At 42.4% G+C, this 13,890-nt stretch overlaps 1 long non-coding RNA gene across 1 annotated transcript; it reads left to right on the top strand.

Moving 5' to 3' along the window:
* Positions 1-1,956: 1,956 nt before the first annotated feature.
* Positions 1,957-5,302, top strand: LOC142924844 (uncharacterized). Its single transcript, XR_012941949.1, has 2 exons — positions 1,957-3,717; positions 4,563-5,302. It is a non-coding gene; the product is annotated as an uncharacterized LOC142924844 (long non-coding RNA).
* The last annotated feature ends 8,588 nt before the right edge of the window (positions 5,303-13,890 follow it).

The raw sequence follows: 13,890 nt of genomic DNA, 5'->3' as shown, positions 1-13,890 counted from the left end.
TGTACTGTATGTGTCTAAAGACGCTGGTCAGATCATGAACGGAGACGACGGTATGGCGTAAGTATAAATAACGAAATACGAAAGCTACGTATACGTGTCGTGCTGCTTACAATATTTACCTGCAGCGCATCACGTTATTAATGCTGAGTGAAAAAGTTAAAAGCCGTAGTGCACTGCGGTCATATGCAAAGGAGAAGACGTGAACCGGGACTCGAACATTTAGGAAGGATCTCCGCAGAAGGCATGGTCAGAGGAGTGGAAAGTCCAAACAGTGAGAGCAACATCAGAGAAAGTGCGACCTCCTACTCAGAGATTATTGACTGAGAGTGTTGATAGAAAGGCTGAGAAAGCCTCCAATGCTGCATAGGAGGGTACATGAAGGGGAGGACAGTGAGATGAGAGGAAGTGTCCATGGAGAATCCTGAATACGGTAAAGGGCAAACGTGCAGAGGATTGATAGCCCTTCGAGGGATTTGAAAACTAAATTTAAAGCATTATAAAATCAAAGACATGACTTGGGAATATGAGAAAGTGCCGTGTGTTATTTATACTTTGAGATTCCTTGCTATTGGGAATAAATATAGGATGTACTGGAGATATATTTTCTAAAAACGTGAGCTTTATTAGTAATATTAAAGGCCTTTTAACCTTCCTAATGTGTATTCTCCAACGAATATTTGAATGGGTGCACACTTATTATCACTCCAACTAATACTGCTGCTTGCACTTTATGAATAGATCTGTACTTAAAATGAATATTCACTGGCAAGAAAAGTCAAAGCTGTTTAATTTGTATGAGCTTACACTGGATTTTCTATGAGCTTTTAGTTTAGTTTATCTCTTCTGAACACTAAGACAGTATAACACACATATATATGTGTACGATTCATAATTGGGTTTTGAGCTAGGCCGTGTAAAAAATGTATGTTGTAAACCCTCCTCCACCCAATCAGTTTATTAACAAAAGTGCCACGTGAGTCAAACGTGGTCAGATGTATTACTGCTGCAGCAGCACCACCGGGGTTGTGGTTGGAGAGTAATCTCACAACATTTAAATGGGTACGACATTGTGATGGAGATTACATCCCCAGCATCCTTAGGTTAACAGTTCAGACCTAACCCAAAATCTCAATTATTAATCAAAATATTGGTCGTGAAAGCCTTTGTATAAAATGTATATGCGTACATTTAAATAAATTACTTCGTTCCAGGGTGGCATGGTTGTAACAACTCGTGGCTCACAGTAAGAAGGGGCCTTGGATTAAATTCCCAACTCAGGTGCCTTTCAGTGTTGGGTTTGTATGTTATTCCCCTGTTCGGCATCGGTCCCCTCTCTGTTTTTTTTTCAATTTCCTCCCATAACTGATTTAAAAAAAAAAAACAACAGTGCAATGTAATTGGTATTGCCCACACATGCCCATGCTGAAAATGTTTTCTGCAAATAACTCAATTGAGATTACACGTAGAAATATCACCCCCTACTTGAAAACTTGGCAGAGTCTTAGGAATCAGTGAGGCTCTCTTGGGTAAACAAGTATTATCATAATACTACACATTGAATGGCCCTTCCTAGTATTATTATTGGCTTGGCAAATGTTTGTATGTTTTTGCATTACACCCTGATGCGTTGTATTGCTGGATTTAGTTTCATGATGCAGATCTCCCTTGGAAAGGAGCTGACGGTTAAGTCTCAATGGCCTCTAACCCTAGGTATAAATAAACACCTTGATGAATGGGCCATATATAACCTTCCTTTCATACTGTATAGGAGTGCTTATGTGTTTATGCTTTGCATAGCAATTTTGCCTTCATGTAATTAACAATGACATTCAACAAATACATTCTAACAGACCTAACTGAAAGCTATCGTACAATTTGACCCACCATAGGAATGTGGAAAGTCCACCACTGAGCCAGGACTGTAAACAGGATATAAGCACTGCATCAACGCTCATTTGCGCAATAAATAACTTCTCTTTATATAATACTGTACCGTTAAAATATATATTTATGTAAATATGTGTATTTAACACTCAGTGAGATCCAATATTTATTGAGCGGCGCATTTTCTACGTGAGATTAAATTCACATTTCACCATACACTGTACATAAGGACCACCAGCACATGTGTTAGACCATCCACTGGGTGGTGTGGATTTAATTTTATTTAATTTTCTTCAGCAATCCAGATTCCAGATTTCTACCCAGTGTTTAAAGATACCAGGCCTTTACTGAAGTGAGCTCACAGTTCCACTATTTCTCGAACAGCTGCCAATTCATAATGACAAACTGTCTTAAGCTAACATTGCATGTAGATGTTTTGAGGGCATTCAATACTGCAGTATGTAGAATCACATTCAGTCGTGTATAGCATTCACTACAATATAGTACGTAGTTTGTTAGTGATCAGTGCAATGGCAAATGAAGTACGATTCCCACCCACGGTGAGCATCAGTGGCGATCGATATCTGAAGCGGTCCTGGCCACCTCCCCTTTACCAACTCACACTGACGAGCGTGGTGAAGTATGGTTAATGACCCCATGGCCAACACAGTATGGTGGGGACCTTCATCCAGGAGAGGATTGGCAAAGACTGGAGAATTATGACTAGATTCGTCTGGTCATGAACAGTGTTACTGTAAGGATGTATTATATTATATTAATGTGTGTGGGTTATCCCTGGGAAATATTATTTCCTCCTATAGACAAAATAACCGTGAAGGAATTAGTAAAACAAACCCATTCCCTAAAAACATCTGTATAACATGCCTAAAAACTGACTGGAACCAGAAAGTCAAAACTGCTCCAGAGTTTTTTCCCGCTTTAACAAATGCTGCTGGAAAAAAATGGTCCAGAAAGTCCAAAACCTGATGGAGAAAGACCCCGTGGTTAAAGAACAGTCTGTGGAAGCAGATATTTCATAAGGAGCCTCTTCTTCCCATGAAAGCTAGGGCAGCACAGAGTCATGTTTATACCAGGCCAGTCAAACCTATATTTTTTAATTCTCAGAGCTAGAATTTAGCCAAATTTAGTGCAAAACTAAACTTAGTACTCCATGATGGCTTTTAGTGTGCAGTCGATGGTGGCCAGGCTGAGACCATCGATTCACTACACTTGAGAGCCCGGTCTAATTACGGACGGCTGTAGCCCAGATTCAGAACCTGGATCTTGGCAGATCTGATGACCTCTGAGCCACCAAACGTCCTCTGCGAGGGTATTTTTTCATGTTTTATACATTACGCACGCTGATCTACCGCAACCAAACTGGCAAGCGCACTGATGACGTGTGAAACAACCGAGTTAGCGAGTGGGAGAGAGCTCGTCTTGTCAGTCAGTAAATAAATATCCAAAGTAGAGAGATACTTTTTAGGAGGCTGCTTGACAGCTTTGCGGCTTTTTTTTCTCTCAAGCCGCCTGCAATCAGAGTCCTAAGGGACGCTGGAAATGTGGCGCGTGCCCAATTACGTGAGACACGTCAAGCCGGGGACCGCCAGCAGCGCCACCTGATTCATGGCATTAATTTGGCATTATAGCGGGCTGGAGTCGAGCGACACGCAGGGAGCGGGTCTAATGATGAGAACAAATCACAGCGATCCCCGGAAACGAAAGCACCCGCGGCCACAACAGAGCGCACCGTCAACAGAGAGCGAGGAGACGAGCGATGTGCAGATTCAAGCCGCTCGCGGAGAGGTTACGGCTTAATCTTCAAGTCGTGCGGTGTGTGCTCCGGATAGGGTCACAATTTACAGATTTATGTGGGGCGCACACAGTAAATTTCATGAATATTAAAAAAAATTTGGCCGACGTAAGATTTTGTGAAGTCTTGAGTCAATATGCGGAAATTAATTTTCAAAAACGGTTACTGTTATTAAATTCATTAGCTTTGGTTTTCTTAGAGTTGGCGTTAATTGGAACGTTATCATCATCGTAATGAATGCCTCTCCAAGTCATTGCCACTCCCTCCAACAATCCACCTCACTCGTGCAACACGAGTTGATCTCATCACCCGATCTCCGTAGTCGTCATCGTCTCGAGCGTTCGTGTCGACCACCGGTCTTCTTGTCGACACTTGTGGTAGCGCAGAGTAATTTTCATCGCATGACAGTGAAACCGATATATATAATTCTCAGACATGGAATTAAAATAACTTAGGTGGAAAAATTGTCCAACCCAAGCGCACGTACTTTTCTTGATAGTTTTAATAAATTATTCATGTGCATTTGTTCTCTGATCCATCTGCTGCTTTTTCTCTCTTGGTGTAAATTACAAATGCCTGCATACACCTCCTCTCCCTGCCTCTCTGTGTAGTTTTCAGATTTTTCTTCCATTAAATGTGTCCATGTCCGTGTTTATGAATCATACGTCATAGCAGATAAATACGCACTGATTAAAAAAAAGTAATTATCAGGCGCGTGGCTATATTTATTTTCATCAAGTTCAGTGTTCTAAAAACACTCCAACTAGCTCCGTTAACAATTTGCCTAGCCATTACGTGATGGTGTCTGTGCCAGTTGTGTCCCTCCAAAAAAACGTTCTTCATTTGCTTCATGAACTTTTCGCAGGGGACTTTGTTTGCTCAACATGGAGACCGCCCGGAAAGAAGGAAACGTGGCAGACCCAAGACCCACGTGGCGCTAGACCGTGAAGGCCGCGCTGGCGGCAGCGATCAACCTCTCTTGGGGCGAGGCTCAATGTGTTGCCAAGGACAGGAAGAAGTGGAGGGAAACTCATTGTGGCCTTATGTCCCATCGGGAATGATGAGGATTAACGAACGGACTTATGTTTGCTCATATTTAACTTCGGTCCAGCTTCGCAGCTTTTTCTCCAAGCAAAGTTGAAGGCACTGGTACATAAATGTTCAGACGCAAGAGGCGAGGACATTTTTTTGAGAACGGGACACTTTAAAGAATTCCGAAACTCACAAATGACGCATTCATTTCAAATGCAGTCACCCCCAAGGCAGTCGTTCGTGATTACACTCATTCAGTGAGAGCAAGAGTCTCTGAAATATTTGGCGACATTCATTATTTGTATTAATAGGTGTTGCGTTCACATAAGGTGCTCGTGGTAAAGCTATGCACTGTAATAACCCACCTGGCCACATTTGTGAAATTCTTGAGGTGAGCCGGTGGGTAATCAATTTCCTGTGGCGCATTGTGTTTTGTGAGCACAGATTCCGCAGCCATCGATCTCCGATGGACCCCAACGTGGTTATGTCTGCATGCACAGCGGCAGAGTGTGCTCATTGTTTTCATCATCACCTGAAACAGAGGGACACGTAAATAAATATGTCCAAATTTAACATGAAGTAATGAGTCCTTCTAGAGTACGGCAAGTACATGTAAATTACATGTCAAGATATAAGTTTGTGAGCCATGTGACAATAGCTTCGCGGGTTGTGTGGCTAACGCTGTCCAGTCCGCCGGAGAGCCGGCGTAGAATGCGGTGGCTCACGACGCGGTCGATTATTTGGGTTGGGTGGACGCAGTCACCGGCACCGTGTGTCCTTTCTAGATTTGAAGCTTTCGTGACTGCAAGGATCCATACTCTTTGGTTCTATTCGGTAAAGTCACGTAGGTAAAAAATTAAAAAAAAAAATTGTTGTTTCATTTTTTACCTACGTGACTTTGTCCTCTCTCTCGTGGTGTCCTCTCTCTCTCTCTCGTGTCCTCTCTCTCGTGGTGTCCTCTCTCTCTCGTGTCCTCTCTCTCGTGTCCTCTCTCTCTCTCGTGTCTTCTCTCTCGTGTCTTCTCTCTCGTGTCCTCTCCCTCGTGGTGTCCTCTCTCTCTCTCGTGTCCTCTCTCTCTCTCGTGTCCTCTCTCTCTCGTGTCCTCTGTCTCGTGTCCTCTCTCTCTCTCTCGTGGTGTCCTCTCTCTCTCTCTCGTGTCCTCTCTCTCGTGGTGTCCTCTCTCGTGTCCTCTCTCTCGTGGTGTCCTCTCTCTCGTGGTGTCCTCTCTCTCGTGGTGTCCTCTCTCTCGTGGTGTCCTCTCTCTCTCGTGGTGTCCTCTCTCTCGTGGTGTCCTCTCTCTCGTGGTGTTCTCTCTCTCGTGGTGTCCTCTCTCTCGTGGTGTCCTCTCTCTCTCGTGGTGTCCTCTCTCTCGTGGTGTCCTCTCTCTCGTGGTGTCCTCTCTCTCGTGGTGTCCTCTCTCTCGTGGTGTCCTCTCTCTCTCGTGGTGTCCCCTCCCGTGTTCCATTTGTGGAAGCGGCGTGATGTACGTACGTACGTATGCTGAACTTCTTTCGCACCGGACATAGCCAACCGTGGTAATCGGAGGTGCGGGGGAAGGACAACAACAAACTAAACACAATAACAGCAGTTCTAAAGAAATGCGTTTTCAATCTAGATTTAAAGGTGCATAGCTCCAGTGGCTTCCTAATATCGGAAGGAAGAGCGTTCCAGACGGTTGACGGAGGAGCCACCGTCGTTGGCAGAACAAAGCCGTGCGGAACAGTGGTGGGGGTGGGCACTCGGTGAGGATTTGATTCGGAACTTCAGCAGAGCTCCACAGCGTCCGCCAGCAGTCTCCAGTTGCGCGCTTCGTCCGATTGTCTCGCGCGACGGTCTCGGACGACGGTCTCGGACGAGTTCGTGGAGGACCGGGTAGCTTGGTCTTGGCGTGTAATTAGAGGACTATGCTTTTCTCAGATGCTTTCCCACGTTGGTTTGATAAACGAACAATAGTAAAATCACACCCATAGGCACTTTTTGGAGCCATTCTTATGACTCTGAAACGTGAGTCAGCTCCCATGCCACATACACATGAGCAATGTGACAAGCCCCTGCAGCTGAAGGCCATGCACACCTGGGTTACAGCTTTGTTGTTAACCTCAAACGCCTTTGAACTTTCAACTAAACACACAGTGAACTGGCCTTGATAGTTTTATTGCCGTGGTGTTCCATCCAAGTTCATTATGCATTGTATTTGTTGTACTTAAATGCCCTTCCAAATAGCATATTGAATATAAGTCTGATTTTAATGGCGAAGATAAGTCTTACCTCAATAATACAACTCTGTTCCAAAAATGGAACTGAGGTTACTCGGGCTACAAGACAGAGATGGCCACGCCTTGATTCAACACGATGTTAGCAAGGCATCTGTTTCATAATGCGTATTCGTTACACGATGTTAGCAAGGCATCTGTTTCATAATGCGTATTCGTTTATAAGCTCATGATGTTTTTTTGGGTTAGATCTCGTAAATATAAATGTTCCGTTAAACCCGCCACCACCCGACACAGCTAATCATTGATTAACTGTGAATAATACGACTAATAATAGCCATCCATTGTAATGTACATGACCACATTAACCTGATTGGCTCACAAGTGACGACAATCACATTTATCCCTCTCTTTAAGACCGAAACAGGAGAATTTCTTCGCAATTCTGGCTGCCATTCTCGAATTGTAAATGATCTGGGATTACTCTCCAACACACCGGTGTGCTGAACTAGTAACTAATTGCCATGTTTTGTTTTCGTGACAAACCTTACTACGTTTATATTTACGAGATCTAACCCAAACAACCTCTATTATGGATAATATTGGTCGCGAAAGCCTACGTGTTAAACTGTCTATTAACTGTTGTACAATGTACAGGGTGACCCAAAAGTTAGGACCCAGTGTTATTATATTTATTTTAACACTGGCATTTTTTATTATGTATTGTTTCAGTTAATATTTAATTTATCATCACTATAAATGTATATTCTTCTTCCTATTCAGGTGATATTTTAAAAATGGAAAGAAAATTTACTGAATTGAGATCAAACATAATTGATGAATTTTCAAATATACCTGCAATCTTAAAAAACGTCCTACATTAATTTCAAAAGAGAGTGCATGTGTGCATGAGTGTTAATTAAAGTCAGTTTGGACATTTGTTAAAACAAATGAAAACACACTTTGTGATTTTTAAAAAAATAATTTGTGTCCTGACTTGGGCCACTGTATACTCCAAATTGTTCATGTATTCAAGCTTGCGATTGGAATATGTTTAAAGGTCTACGTCTAGCCTTTAGCACTGATAGATGAAGGCCTACCCACGACCTGTCGGTTGTGGTGGTTGTTTGACCATACCAACACTACTATGTTTTGGGAATGCATTAAATGTATTGCTATTGTACTGCCTAGGAATGAATGCTCCAAGACAATACATTAGGATGCTGTCTACTTCAAAAACACACGGTAAAAATGACATTTGCAAAAGTAGGCCAAGACAGCATTTGCAAGGTAAAGTCCGCGTGTGCAAGTCTAGGGGATAACACAATTATCAAATTACGCATAAAATTGCAGTCCTTGTGTGATCGCTAATTAAACGTGTGTGAGGAACAAGGAGAGCTCCCCACTGGCTACGCATCTGCCATGCAACACTGAGCAGAGATAATGAGACCGCAAAATATTGTACTCTTCTGTATAAAAAGGAAAGACAAAGCTCCTCCATATAGCCTTCACCACACTCTTGGGTAAAGTGCTGCCTCTGCAGGCCAGCACGGCATACGAAGGGATGGGTTGGCCAACACCACGCCCGGCCACCTTTGTGGCGATGTATACACACAGCAGCAGGTACTCATTTGAGGTTGGGTTTACTTAGGAGAGGCCCAGCACCAATTCAAATATTCGCCACTGTTATCGGTTGTGCACAGGAATTGATAGCTCAGCATGGCCGCTCTCCACTCGTATGTATAAAGGACATGCACACACACAGATTGCAAAGGTTCTTTGCGATTTGGTAGAAATTTCAACCACAGTTCATCCTACAGGAGTTGTGGAAACCCTGTGATTCGTATTAGGTTGTTTTGTTTATGACAGAAGATTTTGTTGCAAGGAAATAGTCCATGGGCCAGAGCGGACATTGATACAGTACCACTTAAGGTAGCACCATCTTTAGTAGCACCTATTTACGTAGTTAATGCGAGTATATTACTTGATAACCCCACGAATTTCAAATGGTTATGACATAATGGGCAATGCTTGACCACGTAAATAAATTGGAATCACGAAAGTTATGCCACCGTAGGTGATGCCAACAAGTGAAAAAATGTATATGATCTGGCCTCATGAATTAAAAAAAGCTCAATGCTGAACTGCCCCCACGTCAAAATGGAAATATATCTGCAGCTTGGAAGCCCCCGCCTGCTGATGATTCAATAAAACAGCGCCAGGTGTAGCCTGCGGCTACATTCGACTCTGCTGATAATGCACGTGTACGCGCAGCCAATAAATCCGGCAATAAGTTGTGTTGTGGGAGGCTCGAGTGTGTCTTATTGCACTGCAAGGCTTTGGGCACTCTGACACGATTGTACCCACAGCTAAATCGCATTCAAACAATGCAAATTTGCTCGAACTGTCAGCGGCCCAACTAAAATTCAATTATTATTTAAGTCCGGCATTCAAGCTGACACAATACTCACGTGTACATGAAGAGCATACTGTATATACAGCCATGTGCCCACTGCAGGCTTGGGGAGCTTATTTGACCATACTTCACCACACTAGCCAGTGTGGGTTTGTGAAGGCAGTAAGCATAGTAAGGAAGCATCGTGTTGTGACTGAATTGTAGCACTGAAACGTATGGTTCTATTCTTGCGTGTGGCAATACGTTCAGGAGATACATGCCAATGTCTGCTCGCCATGAGAGGGCTTCAGCAGAGTGTGCGTCTCGTTTTGCTATATGGTCCATAGTTTGGGTTGCATGGCCACAGTCGCAGTGGCGTATCTTTGACAACATCTTCTATGCATGGATGGTGCTTGCCTTTCTACTCATCATCCAGGATTAGCCCGTGCGAAAGCTTCCAAAATCCGATGCTATTGGGCACACTGTGGGTGATTTGTTCATGGGCAACAAAATCAAATGTCATAATTCGATAATATATTGTGCCTGTTCGATGAATGGGTTAATCATAAACGATTGACGGTGGTGCCTGAAGGGAAGGAGATTATCACCACCGCTTTGTTTTCATCCCACGAGAGGATCCTTGCCCTTTCACACGTGGCATTGTCGCCAGCATTGATTGAAGCAAGTCTGACTACTGACGCGACACTGGATGTCAGAACTAGTCCAGAGCTTGCTTAGACTGAATCAATGCTGCTAAAAAAAAGTATTCGAGGTCAGAAGGGTGTGGGGCCCATGGGAATGTGTAAAGAATAACATATGAAGGAGACAGTGTCTGCTTATATATTTTGCCAATGAAGAATATGGTCTTAAAAATTGTCATGAGCGCTACAAGTGCCTTGCAAAAGGAGTTGAGCGAGACCGAGATGGTGATGAACGGATGAGTTGGAATGAGATTCGAGTACAGCGGATGTGACCGAGAAAGGAGGCACAACATTGAAGCGCATGGGGAAAGTAAATCTGAGCGGCTGACCCCATGCAGTACATGGGATTTTATGGGTTAGAACCAGAATGATAATCACTACCAACCTCCTAGAGCCATAGTGAACACTTGAACGGGAAGCCCACTTTCACAATTGATTACGGAGAAACTGGACACATTTGTCAGTGGCACTGCCGATAATACAATATCGTACAGCACACGTAACATAAATTGGACCGATGGTTATCACGTCGCCCATTGTATATCTTTCATTTCTTTAGCCAGTGTTATTGACCAAATGTGTTGCGTTTGTTTTTGTTATTTGTGCATCTCTGACAATGCAGCATCATGATTGAATGATAGTCTCTTACACCGTTTTAGAAACCAGACTCAAGTGTTTTCATCTGTACTGTGTCGTACATACCAGACAATGGGTCTCATGTTCTGGAATACAAATGGTGCAGTGTATGAGGGCTTTGGGGATGTATTTTTGCACAAAGCTGGTCAGCTCAGATATGCACACATTCTTGCAAGTCTGAACATTTTTAGAAACCACTCACGTAAATGTAAAAAGGTGTCTTGAGTTTAAGGCTGAGGCATCCATTCCTGACTGCTTCAATAAGATAATAAAAATGAACAGGCTGCAATTGTAGTGGTGCATGAGCAGATGATTAAAAAAAACCTTAGGACGTTTGTAATTAACGCGACCTCATGAGCAGACTATCATACAAGGGTTTTTAGAAGGGCTCAATGACTTATGGCTCGAGGCAGCCCTTATGCGCTTGCACAACTCTGAAATTAGGCTATAACCCAAAATGGCAGCTTATGTTCAATAATATGAGGAAGTGTTAGTGAATAATGCGTTTCTTTATATCTGCCCCATGTTGTGTTCATTATTTTTCACCAGGAGTAGTAAATTTAGTGTAAATTCGAGTATTTTATCACCCGTTATATATGACTTATTTAACTCTGAACAAAGTTCTACTCCTATACAACGCACCACAAAGTCGTAATGCTGCAGTACTGGAGCACCCAGTTCCGACCTCACCATTGTTGTTCGAATTCAATGTGAATCAGTCATGTTCATTTACGGTCCGGCACTCACCAAGTCACTCCAGTCAGCAGCAGTAAGTCACCTCCTGATTACTCTTCTCTCGCGACGACTACCATGGTGACTCCTCTCGTGAACTTCACTCACCGACTCAAGGCACGCCTAGGTGTCCGCCTACCCGATTGACTTGTGTCATCTCGTCCACAGTTTTTAACCACCACACTGCGGGTCCAAAACACTTTTCTCTCTGCTTCTGCCCTCGCACTGCTCGACTTTGGAATCCCTCTCCTGGTATTTTTCCCCAAGTTCGTATGGTCTCGCTCAAGTCAAGAAACATATGAACTTTGATATGTTTCTTTTTTAATGCTGATTGTTGCTGGGCTTTGCACAGTAAGTGATTTCATTTTTAATTACTGCAATATTTCGTAGCTACACCCAATACAAAACATCTTAATAGCTCCAAAAATCCACCAAAACGCCACAGAGGCTATTGAATGGCGTAATAACCCCGATATACACACATAATGTTATTTATACCTCCCAAACAAAAAAAAATATTTTAAAATGTGTTGCACATACCAAGCTTGGGCTGGAGCAATGCGCCCAGGCTCAGGGCATTAAACATCAGACATGAGGTACTTGTTCTAAATCCATTGTATTATCCATGTGACACCTGCATGAGTCACTTGCACGTAAGATTACCGGGTTCATAGCGACCAATTAAAAACGAGTTTGTGCCGCATTTCTATACGCGACAGACGAGCAATAGTACATGCAAATATATACTTAGGATTGAAATGCTATTTCAACTGTGCAATCCACAGCTGTCCATAGTGCGATTGTAAATGTGATCAACGTTCCTGTTAAATAAAATAACGTGCCAATTAATGCATCTATTATAGTACTGAAATGATTAGCAAATGTCCCTGCTTCTGTAGCTAAATAAATGAGAAATTGCGCCTTTGCTAATCTTCAATCCGTGACCACAGTAATCTTACAACAGTCATAAGACCATATAGCAGTGAATAAAAATTATGGATGAGTCTAACCTAAAGCATACACAATGCCACATTTACGACATTTCATAACTGCCATTACCAAGTGACCACCCACACCCAGGGCAATGTTTGTGCACCGTCATTTTCTATAGACGGTCACATTGAACCTTTTAATATATCCACCTATAGCTCAGTCCCTAGTCAGATATGCGATATTGTACTGTACCAAAGTAAGCCATTAAAATGTTTATCCATTCTATGTGATTTTTTACTTCCTGGAAAATGCAATGATGCCTTTGTCTGGAACCTCAGTGGGCACAGTGGCAAATTGAATCACGCTTTCATCTCCACTGGAGGAAAACCACGAACAAAACGTGCATGACGTTATATTGCAGCGCGTTGTGGAAAATGTAGAGTAGGCAGCACCTGGCACAAGAATGGCTTGTGTGCCTTATGTCGGTTCCTTTCGGCGTGTATTATTAATGTATGAGCATTGGCAGCTAAGTTGAAATGAAAGTCCCAATGCAAGCCAAGGTCAGCTGGAGAGAGCTGTTTGATGTACGCACAATCCACACACTATACATTTATACTCCTGCCCATTCTTGCCCTATATAATGCATGCCCTACTGATTTATTGTGATTTCTCTATCCTAACCCACGGCTTATTAGATTTGAAAAAAAAAATAGCAGCCACAATTACACCGTGCATTTTAATGTGGATTAAATATATTAAGATGTGTAGTGCATCTATAATTTACGTGATTATAGTGTGGTTTTATGCTGCCCCTAAAGCAATGTTTAAATACTGTACAGAAATTGGTAATATAGGTGATTTTTTTAACCAAAATTAGCAAATCAGAGACCAGTGAAAGACGATCATAAAATGGCTTTAGTGCGAGGTACATTTCAAATTTTCCTCGTTAAAATACAACTGCTATGAAAATAAAATGTATTATTTATACATTCTCAGTGTATTTTTACAAATTTCATTAAAACCATAAATATATTTGAATGTCAGTTCTCAAAAATTATTTTGTAGAAAAAAACCCAAATATCTATGGTGTATATACAATATATTGGAGGTGCAATGATTCCCACAATACGGTACATACATTAAATTCTACCAAGTCTCTTTTTAGTTTACAAACTATACAAATTAAATTTACACCCATGTTTTTTTTTTTCTCAATGTATTCCAATTGCCCTATTTGAATTATTCCATACGTCTCAGCGTGAAAATAGTGCAGACCCAAATGTTATAAGATTGAGTGTTTTATGTAGTTATATTTTGACTGGGCCTGTGACCATCCACTCACAAGGCACAATAACTGTTTCAGCATGGGTGGCTGCCTGGATTTTAACCCAGGACCTTAGCGATGCCAGCTCAGCCCCCACAGAGTAGCCCGGCTACACTCGGCTACCTCAAGAAAAATGTATTGTAAGGGCTGGAGGATGGATCGCTAGTTATAAAAGCAACATACAAAACACCATCAGCCTCCTACTCAGGGGATTGATGTTATTACAG

Source organism: Petromyzon marinus, chromosome 17 (genome assembly GCF_048934315.1).
Source record: "Petromyzon marinus isolate PM22_M1 ecotype Great Lakes invasive population chromosome 17, UKy_Petmar_22M1.pri1.0, whole genome shotgun sequence".
NCBI lineage: Eukaryota > Metazoa > Chordata > Hyperoartia > Petromyzontiformes > Petromyzontidae > Petromyzon > Petromyzon marinus.
The sequence above is the reverse complement of the archived record's forward strand: the minus strand, read 5'-3'. Positions and strand labels throughout refer to the sequence as shown.